This window comes from Nycticebus coucang, chromosome 7 (genome assembly GCF_027406575.1).
Source record: "Nycticebus coucang isolate mNycCou1 chromosome 7, mNycCou1.pri, whole genome shotgun sequence".
NCBI classification, from domain to species: domain Eukaryota; kingdom Metazoa; phylum Chordata; class Mammalia; order Primates; family Lorisidae; genus Nycticebus; species Nycticebus coucang.
In genome coordinates this window covers 49,532,954-49,548,913 of record NC_069786.1, presented here as the reverse complement: position 1 = coordinate 49,548,913, position 15,960 = coordinate 49,532,954, and the positions used below count along the sequence as shown (strand labels likewise).

The 15,960-nt window shown below is 34.6% G+C and overlaps 1 protein-coding gene and 1 pseudogene across 1 annotated transcript in view; one reads left to right on the top strand and one right to left on the bottom strand.

The window, feature by feature from the left end:
• GALNT13 (polypeptide N-acetylgalactosaminyltransferase 13) overlaps positions 1–15,960 on the bottom strand; it is a 558,341-nt gene that overhangs the window by 398,917 nt on the left and 143,464 nt on the right. The gene's annotated exons all lie outside the window — the stretch shown is intronic.
• LOC128591087 (uncharacterized) lies at positions 12,143–12,259 on the top strand (annotated as a pseudogene).

Below are 15,960 nucleotides of genomic sequence, written 5' to 3'. Positions count from 1 at the left end.
AAACAAATTCCAAAAATAAAAGAACTGATTCCATATATTGAAGTGGTGCACCATTTCCATTCACTCAAAGTAATAAACTCTGGCAATCTATCTTGAAAAGCTATTTGAATTTAAAAATGAAATCCTCAGGACCTGAGGCAAAAAGATGAATTATCTTAGAAATGCAACAGAATTAGAATTTCATCAAATTTCTTAAAAACCACATACAAATAAAGGCAGAAGTAGAGGAGCATTTTCAAGAAAGTTAAAGCATAAAAGCATGAGCTAAAGATACTACATTCAGTCAAACCCTCTCAAGTATCAATGCTACAGAAAAACAAGTTTGAATGTACAAGGACTCAGCGATATTGCACTGTTCTGAGCAATCTAATAGAGGATGAGCTTTACCCAACCAAGAGAGAGCTAAAAAACTTTGTGAAAGGACTGATGGTGAGCATTCCATGTGTTCATTTGCAGAATTAAAGCTAAAACAGACATGGCATCATGGATAAAAAGTGATATGCATGGAATTATAATTTGTGATAAAGTATTGAAGAGTCCAGCTCCTGGTCAGAATTCTGTGTGGGATCTTTCAGGCCTGACTGTAAGCAAACATGCAGGCTTTACTTGGCAGATCAAGTGGGAGGAAAGTACCATGCCCACCTCAGATTTGGTGCATAGCCAGCGCATTGCGATCTCCGAAGGGTGTAGCAGTCATGGACTCAGTCCAACTCCCTTGGCTAGCAATGCTCTTATAATAGAATGATACAACATAAAACATATTAAAGAGAGTGAAAGAAGTACAGAGCATATGTTAAAGTAAATGGAGTAAAATATTAACAATACGTAATTCTGGTTAAAGGGTATATTCTTTGTAATATTCCTTTTTTTTCAATTTTGAAAATATAATCTACTAAAAAATTGTAAATAAGTATAAGCTAATAAGAAAAATCTTATTTGTAAAATGTATCTACTTACTGCCATAATGAGGGTTATTGGCCCAAAATGTTTGGCTCAAAATGCTTTATATCTTTTTCTATCTCAATATAAATCAATTTCCCTCTTACAAATTATAATTTCCCTTTGGCTAGATTTCTCTGTATGTCCCTCCACGTTTGGTCTTCTGCTCTCCATAGCTTGCTAGGTCCCCTAGTCTGGCTTTTAGGAATTTCGTTAATTGGCCTTCCTTTCCTAAGGTGCTTTCCTATGCTTCATCAAAGAGAAATACAAACAGGATTACTATGTGTGAAACCAGTTTGGTCAAGCTGGCTTTATTCCAGGCTTTGCTCCTCTACCAATTTTACTTCATGACCTGCTCAGACAGATGCAGCTACATGTCAAGTGTACAATTCTCTCCCCCAGTACCTGAAAACCATTCACTTATCTTACTTAAGGGGTGTAACATCAATCTTAGTATTCTTTTTTAGCCTACTCCCTAATTTAATTATGTCAAGTTACAACAGAATACCAGAGCATGGGCAGCTTAAACAATAGACATTTATTTCTTGAATTTCTGATGGCTGGAAAATCCATGATCAAGAAGGTAACAGATTTGATTCCTAGTGAAGGTCCTCTTCCTGGAGGACAAATGTGTACTCTCATGAGTTGGAGTGGAAGAAGGAGCTCCAGTCTTTCTTCCTGTTCTTATAAGGACACTAATTCCACTACAGGGGCTTCATGCTTACTACTTCATCTGAAACTAGTTACCTCCAAACCCATTTTCAAATATCATCACAATGGGGGATGAGGGGGTTTGGCATATGCATTTGGGAGGAACATAAAATTTCAGTTACTAACAGCTCTCCCAACTTGCTGATTTCCTTTAACCCGGCCCACACCTTTGTAAATATTCCCTTTATTAAACCTTCAGTCACTCTTTTTGAGTGTGTTGTCTACAAAAACCTCCATAGTTGACCACCTCCCTACAATTATCACCTCCTTAAGTTGACATTCACAGACCGGATATGCACCACATGTACGTAACAGTACAGGAGGCCTACTTCCTTATGTTGACCACCTCCATACGTTGACCAGTTTATGACATTCCCTTGGGTGGTCAGCTTACAGAGATTCTACTATATTTCCTGCAGGATCTTATCTGATACTTAATGCTAATGGAAAAAAATACAATGTATTTAAATGCTGGAAATATTCTGAAAATTAAATATTACAAAAAATAACTATTAGTAACAGGGCTTTGTGAATAAGTAGGAAAAATTAATCATTTTGAAATACCTACATGGGCTATTTCACAGATGAAAAATGGATGAAACTAATTTAATTGTGTTCAGATAGCATCACACATTTTCTCAAAAGGTTTCTATAGAGTAGCTTAACATAATGTTGCATATACAATTTGGAAGGAATTAAATATTTATATCTGGAAACTACAAGCAATGCCTTAAAGACAAATTGACTTTCATGCTATTTCTGATTAGGCTTTCTATTGTAAATTGTTATCACTTGGATTTTATCACTCTCCTTACAGCTACAGTCAAGACTTTAAAGACTGTTCAAGGGTAAGGACGGATAAAAATAGCTAAAATTAACTTTAAATACTAAAACATGGTTATTTCCCCTAATTTTTCTTTATCTTCCTTCCATTTTTCTCAATATAGTCTGTTCATATTCTACAATGACCTGAATTTTATCACTGATGTCACTATCAGGAAGTTAGATGAAAGGGGACAAACATTTTCTTTCAGTTGATGGTATCTTCATTTTTCCCGTTGCTCAGGCTCAAAACCTTAAAAATTATTTATTCTTTATTCTATTCTCTTTCTCATACCTTGAATCCTATTATTCAGAAAAACTACTGATTCTCCCTTCAAAATATAGAAATTGACTACTCGCAGCTTCTGCACGGTCCCACCCTAGTCTGCACTATCCTCTTCTCTTGCCCGGATCACTGCAATAGGTTTCTCACTGGTTGTTGCTGCCATCTGGCCCCTGCTAAATTCTGTTCTTCACACAGCTGTCACCGTAGGCCCTTCACTATGTTACCCTTCTCAAAACCCTACATTTCCTCCTTTCGCTCAAAGTAAAACCAAAAGTCTACAATTGCTTAAAAAACATAAAAGATCTTGCTCTTATCACCTCTCCAAACTTACTGCCTACTGATTTTCAACCTCACTCTCTTCTCCAGCAAACTACCCCGTTGCTGGTTCTCAAACACAGCAGAAATGTTGCCACATTAGGGCATAATGTGCAGGATGACTGTCCTCATTGCCTGGGTGCTCCATTACCAACAACTCACAAGACAAACTTTATGTGTGTGCTCAAATGTCACATGCCCCAGGAGGCCGACCCACACTTCCTAGTTAACATTGTAAGATGGCCCTCATCCCACAGCTCACCACTTCCTGTTCTTTACTTCTTTTTTACTTTCTTCATTCCACAAGAGTCACTACTTTGCATATTCTACATGTATTACATTTATATAATACATAGGGCACTATCGAAGTTTTGAAACAGACCATGTTAAGGTCCATTACTTCATTTTTGAGAAACACACAGTCAATAGTGTCCTTCTGGATTCACCCACACAAACTTCAACTTGCCTAGCTCATTGGTATTGCTGGAAGGGTTTCTTTTGCTTCTGTTTGAACTTGGATTTTATGTTTCTTGATTTTTGTGTATCTCAAAACTTTCCTAACAACCCACTTATTAACAATGTAATTGTTAGAGTAACCTATATGTATTTACATGTACTGTTTAGGGCTTTTTTTGCTTAAGCTGTTATAATAAAATACTACAGACAGAGTAGCTTGAACAACAGAAATTTATTATTTAGAAGGCTAAAAGTACAAGATCAGGGAGTGAGCATGGTTGGGTTCTGGGGACGGCTCTCTTACTAACTTAGAGGAAGCTCTCTTCTCATTGTTTCCCATGTGGCTGAGAGGGAGAGAGAGTGACCCTCTCTAGTGTCACTTCCCATTAATCTTATTAGATCAAGGCCCTGTGAGCAGATGTTCAACATATATTTTTGACTGAATTGATGAATTAACATAACAACAAATATGTATGGAGTACCTCTGCAATTGCTGGGCACCCAAAAAGTACTTTTTTTGCCCAATGAACATTTAGTATACAAATTAGCCTTTGGGATTACAAAGTCTAAAATACTGAAATCATAACATGATGCAATGATACAGCCTCAAACAAGAGATTTTATAATTTCTGAGCCAATACTACTAAAATATTCCCATACAAATATTTCTTGTTTTCTACTTTTTGTTAAATAATAACTATGTGCATTAATGCATTTAGGGGTGTAATGTGCTGATTTGATATACAATGTGGAATGCTTACATCGAACTGATTAACATAACCATCACCTCGCTTACTTATCTGTGGTGGTAAGACATTTATACTCTATTTGCAATAGTTTTGAAATGTATCATTGCATTATGCACATTAGGGGAGGTCTCACCAAATACCCTCCCTCTTACTGACCTCGCCCCCTCCACCCCTCTCCCTCCTTCTTTCTGGACTATGTTTTATCATTCAATAGCTAAAAATGCTGACTTCCCTTGGCATCATTCCATCTTTTCACTCCTATCTACCGGCATCTCAGCTCCAGAGACAGAGTATGTGATCTTACTTCTCTTTGGCCCCCCACAGCACTTAATATATTCAATTGAGGTTATCTGCTAATATGTCTCTATCCCACAACTGATTATGAAATTTCCCAGGTCAATGCCTATTCTACCCACCTTAGCTTCCTTAGCACTTGAAGTCAGTACTACATAAATACATGCTGAATAAGAAGGAGAAAAGGAAAAAAAAAAAAAAAGAAAGAAAGAGAAAAGAGAAATAAGAAAGTGCAGGGCCTTCCTATACTTTTCTTTGCAACCTCCCAATCTGTAAATTTTTTGAAGTGAAAAGTTTAAAAAATTTGTTTCTTTCCTGCCTTTTTCTTAATGTTTTCTATAATTACAAGTAGTTAAATAAAAGAAAGTCATTAATTAATTAATTAAATTATTGAGTCTTGGAACCCAACCTAAAACTAAAAGGAATTTGTTTTATTCATTAAATTTTCTAATACAAATATTTTACTATAAGTAGCTAATCGACTTTTCAAAAGGTCATATAAATATGCTAACACATTTATTGCTTTCAGAATCTATCATTTTTGCAATACTATGAAACATAATCTCTAACGTATCAACATATCTGGGTGAGTTAACACATTCAGGCTGTTTTAAATAAAAACACTTTTAGGGGCTTAACTAAAATTTTACCAGTTGCTATCAGTATCAGCTATAGCTTTGATTTTATACTCCCATTTATTTAACAATGGCTTGGCCATCAATCACATTAAGTACAGTAAGAAGAAAGACAAAATTAATTCAAGTGCAAGAGTCTGAAATTCAAGAGTTTTTAAAGCACTATAAAAAAAGACTTGATCTATGAGTCTAAAGCTATCAGGAAGTCAAATTGATCAGCTAATGTATGAACTACATCCTAGGGTAAGCTGATCAATATTTTGCCCTAGATTAAAAACATAAGTATATTACTAAAATATTTCGATGATGAAGATGATAAATCTAGATGTCCAGTACTGCTAAATTATCACAGCCAAGTAGAATGTTTTGTCAACATAATATTTTTTTATTTTTAAAAATATTTTGGAGAATGTCAAAATCGACACTTATATTGACTTTTGGCTGACATGCTTTATAATCATGCTTTACCAGAAAAATAACTTACTGTTTTTTTTTTTATTTTTTCTTTTCAACTGGGCATATAAAAACATGCATAGCTCTAAGAAATATGACAAAATCAGCTTAACACATTTTTCTTACCTAAGCTATTATCTTTATGGTGATCAGGAAATCTGACATGATGAAAAGCCTATCACAGAATTATAACTACAAAGATAAAACTTCTTATTGGATTATTTAACAACAAAATTTAGATTTCAGTTAACCTCCTTTGCCTGAGAGAAGAACAAAGTCTCGATCCAGAAGAAAGGTACACACTACAGTAAAGTTGTAGACTGACCATCAAATCTTACCCTACCACATGTGTTCTCGGTAGGCTCCAAGTCTCCAAAAGCCCTACTTCAGAATGTCATATTCCCAATGGAAGGAATCTAAAACTGTGGTGAGAAAACACGCAATTTAACAAGGTGGTCGTGAATGTGTACACTAGCTTGCCTTTGAGCTTCTCTGTGTCTAGCTTCTTTTCTTTGAAAGTGAACTTTTTTTATCCTATTCAGACACTGATAGGAACACATCCTTCCTCTACCAATGGGGATTTCCCTCCTAAAACTATGGCTCTCAGATACAGCCTCCAGTTAGTCCCTCCCATGCCTATAACTAAAATTCAATATAATCTTATAATTATCTGTTTACCTCTAACAGTTTTAAAGATTATATATTTATTTTGTCTCTGAAATAGTGTAAATTTTGCAAAGGAAAAGATATATTTAAATTTCTGTGGCTGCTATAGTCATAAATATTACACGCCTAGTGGATTAATCACATTCACATAAAAAAGGCAGCATAATTACTTCAATCTACATACAACTGTAATTCCATTAGCAATATTGATTCAATTAACAAGCAATTAAAAAACAATTATAACTACGTGTTGGAAAACACAGCTTAAGAGAAAGACTCCCGCTGTGGATAAATCCATCCAATATACTATCCTATCCTACCTTGTCATAATGAGAACAGCTGCTTCAGAGTGATAGCTATATCTACAGAAGTAATTTAGAAAAATAAACAATGATATGGAAACATTTTCTACTTACAAGAGAAATTACATGAATGGATGAAAAATTATGCAGGATTTAGTGAACCAGACAGCCCAGATACTTCATAAAACCTACTACTCTTAACTTTGCCTTAAGAGAGTAATTTGTCATACATATGCAAAGAGTTACAACAGAAATTCTTTTACCTTCAACAGAATTATATCTCTCATATCATATTTTATCAATAAAACTAGGCACTGAACAAGTCATGTAGCCTCTGAAATCACACAGAATATTCAAAGATATTTTAAGATAAGTTCATAATTTCAATTTCTTAGATAATTTATTGAGGAAATAGTTTTTATTTCATAACTTTTCCTGTGAAGACACTTTGTTGTCAACTTGACTGGTCTTTTCTCCCTTCTACATGTGTATTGTTCTGTTAGCTAGCAGCATGCATTTTTCAAGAGATGTTGTGAATAAAAAATAAGGCATGCATTCTTCGGTCTGCCTACAGGGAGTCAGTAAAGAAAGAGGGTAATCCATTTTGGGAATATTTGTACCAAAAATGGCAACTTTTGAAAGATTATGCATATGCCTACACACACAATTTACCCCTTCATTTTAAAAAATGAAAATAAGCATCTTATCCTATTTAAAATAGGTTTCTTAAGTGAAATGCAAAATATTTTCTGAGCAAATCTTTTACATGCTGGAATAAGTTTTCACTTAGCAGCAACTTCTATGGTGGAGTTTATATTCCTTTTGTCACTTTTATCGTTTTTCATCTGAATAATAGCAGAGAAAAAGAATGTCCATTCAGAGCATGAAAGTAAAAATGAATTATTTGAAATTCACAACACACTAGTTCAGAAAGCATTTTGCAAAAAAAAAAAAAAAAATGGAAAACGTAGCATATAGAACATTCTGAGGGAAAAAAAATACAAACAAGGAAATCAAGAAAAGGAACTGAACTTGTACCAAGCATTAAAAATAAAACAATCATACATAGAAAACCTCCCATCAGCGTAATACTGATTAAAAAGACAAAATGTTTAATGTAAATATATTTGCAAAAACCATTCTATGCAAAAATATACTTTGCATTCATATGCAGTGGATAAAAGAAAAAGAGAAAAATATCAGGAGTATAAAATAAGGGCAGAATAAATATATCAGAGTTCCTTGGGCAAGAAATGATAGAAGGAGAAAGTGAAATGCCAAGAACCTGGTGTCTATTTATAGTTACTAACAGCAAAACCTATCTAGTCTGTTAAATGTTATTATCACCACTTCAAGCACAGTAGGACAGGCTCACACTCCGTCTTTAAAAGAAAAATAAAGTCAAGAAAAGAAACAAAAAAAGGGTATTTGGCAGTTAAAAAGAAAGGGCTCTCAGTACTGGCCTTTCATCAATTGTCAACCCAAATTCAGACAGTAAGTTTCTTTACATTTCTTTAAAATCTATACAAAGTCATTCCAATGTGAATTTGGGAAGCAGATACTAGGAACATATTGCTAACAATAATGTTTTTTAAAATACTCTATTCAAATACTTTATCCTCAGAGCTTAAAACACTACGGTTTAGTCTTCTGTTTTCCAATATAGAATTGTCCTGTATTTTCCAAATATAACTGTTCCCACTTTTGCATATAGTAAATCCAAGAAACTAACATAAATAAACAAACTAAAACAATACAATAAAAGGCTAGCTGAATTGATTTAATATAAAATCCAGGCCACAAAAGTTTTAGGTCAATAACAGCTTATAAAATCATTTAAATAAATTTACTATTTTTAAAAGAGAGAGTACAAAGAGAAAGGAAGAGAGAAAAAAAGGAAAGTTAAAGAAAGAATAATAGGAAAAGGGAAAAAGGTGACTTAATTGAGGTCCAGTAGTTGTTATGCACAACAGTAAGAGATTTAGATATGATACTATTACTGTTATTTTATTTCAGGCTGGGTGCGGTGGCTCACAACTGTAATCCTAGAACTCTGGGAGGCCGAGGCCAGGGGATGGCTTGAGCTCAGGAGTTGGAGATCAGCCTGAGCAAGAGTTAGCGAGACCTGTCTCTAAAAATAGCTGTATGTGGCCAAGCCTTTAGTCAAAGCTGCTCAGGAGGCTGAGGCAAGAGGATCATTTGAGCCCAACAGTTTGAGGTTGCTGTGAGCTATGGTGCCCTAGCACTCTACCCAGGATGACAATTGAAACTTTGTCTCAAAAAAAAAGTTATTTTAAGTCACTGTTTCTGTTGTTGAATTCACTCAACCTAGAAGAGGTCAGTCTAGGAACTTAAGATTCCTCCTCCTAGTTCAAAGTTTCTTTCTCTCTCTCTCTCTCTCTCTCTCTCTCTCTCTCTCTCTCTCTCTCCCCTTCCTTCCTTTCTTTTCTCTCTCTCTCTATCTCTCTTACCTTCCTTACTTACTTTTTTCTCTATCTCTCCTTCTTTCCTTCCTTCCTTCCTTCCTTCCTTCCTTCCTTCCTTCCTTCCTTCCTTCCTTCTTCCTTCCTACTTCTCTCTTTTTTTCTTTCTTTTTTTCAGACAGAGTCTCATTCTGTTGCCCCAGGCTAGACCTGAGCATCCTGGCATAAACCTAGCTTACAGCAACCTCAAACTCCTGGGTTCTATCCATCCTTCTGCCTCAGCCTCCCAAGTAGCTGTGACTATGGGCACCTGCCATGAAACCTGGCTAATTTTTCTACTTTTAGTAGAGACAGGGTCTCACTCTTGCTCAGACTGATCTGGAACTCCTGAATTCAATAGAACCTCATGTCTCAGCCTCCAAGAGTGAGAAGATTACAGGCATGAGCCACCACACTCAGCTTCAAAGTTCTTTCTTATTATTATATCTCAAATCAAAAGATTCTCCTTGAATATCTTCAACAAGCAAGTTCCATTGAATTTCTAACGAATCACATCAGCTGTGGGAAGTTTTTAAATATAACTACGGAAGAAGGGACAACTAAACACTAATTGAGTCTGGAGTTGAAGTGTCCATTCACTCAACAATCACTTTTTGGGCATCAGCACACTGAAGGTCGTGTGGTGGGCCCTGCTGAAGAAACAAGAGCTAAACCACTCTGCTACCTCTTATACTCACTCGCCTCCAAGATGTGAGAAAAGACATATTTAAAGCCATGTTTCAAAAGAGAAAAGATGAATAAAAAGTGAAAATAAGCTTCAGAGGGCATTTTCAGAGGGCATTTTGTTGTAAAAGACCACAAAATCCAAATAAGATGACTGTAAATACTTTAAGAAGTAGATTTGAACTGATGGGTCCTAGAATGACAGGCAAAAATGAAGAATGCAGATTTGAAAGAAAGTCGTTTTAAGGAATAGAAGCAGCACACAAAATGCCTGGAGAAGATGAGAGCAACTGCAGGGTGCAGGGAAAGTGATCTGGTTGGGTTAGACATAGAGGGTGGGGAGAAAAGTTACCGCAGATGACCTTGGGAAAGGCTAAGGTCAGATAACACAGTATCTTGGTTATGTAATTTTTTTCTTTCACAAATATTTCCTGATTGCCTGCTCAAAACAGGCACAAAAGCAAGCACTGACACAGTTACCCATGAACGCAACAAACAGGGCATCTGTTCTCACGCAGGTTAAAGTCTAGTCTCGGAATTTGGATGATATTCAAAAAGCAAAAATTCTTAATGCAGATTTTCAAGCAGTCAGGCTGAATTTGGGGATGTTTACTTGAGCAGCAGAGTGCCAGTATAACCAGATAAAGTCAAAACAATTCATGCTACTTCCTCAGGCACCCTATCTCTGAATTTGCCAACAGTGTGCCTACTGAGAAATACACAATGTTTTATAAAGGAAAATCATTTATAAATAGATACTAGGAAATTCAGAGCTAGAATAGGACATACATTGAATAAAATGTTTTGCTAAATACGAGAATCATGTGAATTACTCATAAACAGCATATATTTTATATGCTGGGGTGAAATTTAGAACATGTTTATCTAGAAATAAAAGTATCTATACATCATAATAGCATTTCTCTTATCTAATAAAAGTTGTACCAGTGAGCATGCATACTTAAATTTAGAAAGAAAAAATAAATGAAGTAGATTCTTTAAATTGATATGAACCATGATTAAAAATTAATTGTTAAAAGTTTAAATTTCAAGAAGAAGGAAGAAGTGAGCTAATTTTTCATCACCTGCTTCATCGAGTAATTGAAATTTAAATAGGAGTGAAATTTAACAAGTTATTCTCCGCAGAACAGGCAGGACATTCTGCACATTTTATGTTTCCTTGGCATTATCTTCTGATTTCCACTAAGATAATCACTGATCCACAAGATGATAGGCTGGATATTATTACTGAGAGACAGAACTGCTACTTGCTTATCTGAGGACCATCCCTCACTATGGCACAAAGCGCCCCAAGTTTCCGAGAAGACGTTCTACTTCAGAGTTTATAACGGCCTATGTCCGGGGAGGAAGAGGTCAGGTATTTGTGCCTGTTTTACAAAACAGACATTAAACACTCGACTTTGATTCCTGAAACAAAACATATGTGATTTATTTTAATCTACCCAACAATGTGTTCTTGTCTAGGCTAGTACCACATAAGGACACAAAATTCCTAAAATTAAAATTAACTGATTTTGAAGATGATAAGTGTACAGGAAAAGCTAATAAAATGTTAAGTATTCAAATATCTCACTATACTTGTTTTTATTAAAAAAAGTAAAGACGTGTGTCTGAGTATACACAGAAAGAGAAAAATAAAAAGATGTGTGTATACATATATAGAGAAAAAATATACACATACGCACACACACAGGGTTAAAATAAGAGGACAAAACCCATGAGTATTTGACCCAATGTGATATGTGCTAAAATGTGGATGTATATTTTAATAATATCTCTCCCCTAAATTGGCTACTGTTTTTTTCTTTTTCTTCATATATGATGGAAAGATCTTTTAAGACTTTGTTAAAAAAAGAAAAAAAAATTCTTGGCTGTCTTTATCTATCAAAGATTCTCTAAGGGAAATTACACATCATGATGACTAACCTCAGGTTCATTTTCTCAGCAACCTAAGACAGAAAATTTTTTCCCACAAAGAATGAGATACAGCGTGAGAGCCCAGTGTCTGGAGCCACAGGAACGAGGACAAAGAACCTCTTCTCCCATTAATTGCTACACCTCGCAAATCCTTGTCAATCCACAGACTCACATTTTCCCACCACCAAAATGGTGATGTTAGTAAATAAATCTGTATCACCTTACTATTAAGAAATGTTTTTGTTGTTTTTTTTTTATTGTTGGGGATTCATTGAGGGTACAATAAGCCAGATTACACTGATACTATTAAGAAATGTTAAAAAGGCATGTAGGGAGAATTTCATAAGTTTAATTGTCCTTTAAAATTCCTTGTTTCTTCCTCTCTCTGTTCTTGACCTCAGTGTTGCCTCCATAAGATATTCAGGATATGGTGTTGTATAAGAGGGGAGAAGGACAGCACTCCCCTTGACAGGATGGAGGAGGCCTCAGGCCGGCAGCACACATACAGTTATGCCACCTGTTTCGAGACATCCCATCATTATTTTTTATGGCTTTTTGCTCAAAATCTGATCTTGTATCTAGAAAATCCCAAAGATACCACCAAGAGACTCGTGGAATTGATAAATAAATTCAGCAAAGTCTCAGGTTACAATATCAATGTGCACAAATCAGCAGCATTCCTATACACCAGTAACAGCCAAGCTGAGAGTCAAATCAAAAACTCAATGCCTTTCACAATAGGTACAAAGAAAATAAGATACCTATGAATATATTTAACCAAAGAGGTGAAAGATCAACATTGTTTAAAAGTCCCTACGACCCTAAGTGATTTATAGTGTTTTCTAGGAAAAAACAGTACTATACTTTGGAATAGGAAAAGAGTCCAAATAGCCAAAGCAGCTTTAAGCAAAAGGAACAAATATGGAGACATCACTTTGCCAGACTTTACACTACAAGGTTATAGTAACCAAAACAGCGTGGTGCTGGCACAAAAACAGAGACACAGTCCAGTTGATCAGTTTTATATGTAGTTGATGACCTACATATAAAACCGTCTTTTATATGTAGTTGATGACCTACATATAAAACCGTCTTTTATATGTAGTTGATGACCTACATATAAAACCGTCCTCATCACCATCTGATCTTTGACAAAGCAGACAATAATGTACACTGGGAAAAAGAATCTCTATTCAATAATGGTGCAGGGAAAATTGGATAGTCACATGTAGAAGATTGAAGCAGGATCCCTATCTCTAATTCAAATTCATTTACGATGGATTACAGTCTTGAGTCTAAGACATGAAATCATAAGAATTCCCGAAGAAAATGTTAGAAAGACTCTTGTAGACATAGGTCTAGGCAAAGAACTTATGAAGAAGACCGAAGGACAATCACACAATAGCAAAAATTAATAAATGGGACTTGAATAAATTTTAAAGTTTCTGTATAGTCAAGGAAACAATCAGCAGAACAAACAGCCTACAGAATGGGAGAAAATATTTGCACCCTATACATCTGATAAAAGGCTAATAATCAGAATCTACAAAGAACCAAGTAAATAAGCAAGAAAGAAAATCAAATAACCCCATAAAAAAAGTGAGCGGAGATAGGAAAAGAAGCTTTAGAAGATTTACTGACAGCCCATAAATATATGAAAAAATGCTCAACATCACTGATCATCAGAGAAATGCAGATCAACACCACAATGAGATATCACCTAACCCCAGAGAGAATGGTTTTCCATTAAAAAGTCACAAAACACTTGATGCTGGTGTGAATGTGGAGACAAAGAAACATTTATACACTGTTGTTGGGGCTTTTAACTAGCATTTTAGAAAATATTTTGGAGATTCCTCAAAGAACTGAAAGTAGACGTACCATTTGATACAGCAATCCCACTACTGTGTATATTCTCAATGGGGCAAAAAAAAAAATCATTTTGTCAAAAAGACACCTGCCCTCAAATATTTATTGCAACACAATTCACAACTTCTATGGAAACAATATGGAGATTCCTTAAAGAACTAAAAATAGACTTACCATTTGATACAGTAATGTCACAACTGGTATTTTACCCAAGTGAAAAAAAGTCATTTTTGTCACAAAGACACTTGAACTAAATTGTGCTGCTTATGGCAGTACAATTCACAATCGCAGAGATGGGAATCAACCAAGTGCCCATCAATTCGTTAGATTAATAAACATGGTATATGTATACCATAAAGTTCTGCTTAGCCATCAAAATAAATTAATACGTTTTGCAACAATATGTATGGAACTGGAGACTATTCTCCTAAGTGAAATATTGCAGAATGAAAAAACAATCACATATACTCACTGTTAAATTGGAACTAACAGATCAGCACTCACACTCAGATGGAAGTAAAACTCCACAGAAATCAAGCATGTGGGAGGGTTGAGAAGGGGGGTGATATCATACTTAATGGCTACAATGCACACTATCTGGGGAATGGGCACCACTTATGACTTTGACTCAAGCAGTGCAAAAGCAGTTTATATGAGCAAAACATTTGTACCCTTGTAATATTCTGAAATTCAAAATAAAAATGTTTCTAAATAATCAAGATACAGGAGAAAGGAAATGGAATTGACAAATGTATTGACTCTAATTCTAAATGGCATATTCAAATTAACATAATAACACAAACACTAACTCGGTTAATAATATAATAAACATTTAGTTTAATTGAGAAAGGAAATTAAGTTTAGCTAGAGCTATATTCTCATCTTGGAAAGTCTGTCTGTTAATTGCTCAAAAAGAAAAGACATCCAACAGAACAGAAACAAAATCAGTAATAAAAAAAATAATCTCACACAGACAGAAACTGTAAGACATGGCATTCAAAGTGGTAACAGAAGAAAACTTTTTCTCACAGGCTGAATAATCAATAAAAGGCAACCCACTATTTTCCAGCTTGTCACCTTGCCAGTAAAGGATTATGTAAAACTTACTCTTAGCATGAAAACATGACAGGGTAACTATTACATATGTGGAAAATTCCTTTAGGCTATTAAATTATTAGAATCTTACTTTGTGAACAGATAAAGACAACTAGACATTGCCCCTTGTATGCAGTGTACTCCTTGAATCTGGAGTTTGGATAAATTCGGTATTTTATCTTTATATACATATATACATATGCACATATAATATCTTTATATCCATATATATGAAAAAGTAGTACAGTGGTATATATGCTTTAAATTTGTATATATGTAAAATATATGTCTGTATTTGTGTTTATTTACGTGTATATATAAATATAAACATATATACATATATATGTTAACTACAAGACAAATCCAACAGATACACCACATGTACTTTTCAGACTCTATTCCTCATGGACCAGTATATCAGTGATTAAGTACCAAAACCCCCAAGCAAAGAGTAAGGCATGGCACAGGTGATAATGATTCTAACAATAGAGATGTCGGAGATAAGATGTAAGGCATCATTCATTATGTATTAGAATCTGTGTAAACATAGTGAATTTTTTTAACTTGCTGGTGAGTTACTGAGCCATGATAAATATCAATACCCAAATTCAGAAGGATGGTATACATTCAGAAGGATGTGCTCAACTGCCATGTATTTTCTCTAGAAAAACAGTCCCTTATGGTACTTTTAACGTTCTCCACCTACTTCATCTTTCTAAACTATTTGCCATGAAATATGGCCACAAATTTTGATGAGTGTTGAAATTCTCAATTCTATCCTAGATAAAGCTCTATAACAACATGAAAAATTCAAAAAGTATTTAATTCCATTTCTCATAACATTTGAATTATCTCTGATAAGCTTTAGTTGTAACTTTTTTCGCTACCATATGTTTTCATTAAAGCATTATGTGATCAATTTTTAAGTCAATTTTATTTTCTGTTGTTATGCATTAATATTTTAGAGCATTTGACATATTCAGATATTTTGGCCTTATGCCACAATAAAAGAAAATATGAGTTCAATTCAGAAACCTCTTTTAATGATATTTTAAAAGAAAAACCATCTTACAAAACTCTAATACTATGACTCAAAATATGTCAAACACTAGGTATGAATTATGTAGGAAGCAGACATCAGGTATAGTATTTCCTAAGAAATATATTCTTAGAATATTTCCTAAAAATATTCTAAGAATATTTTTTTTATTTCTTAAGCAAATATTTTCCAGGGATTCTCAACCAGGGTCAATCAATTTTGTCCCCCAGAGTACACTGACACTG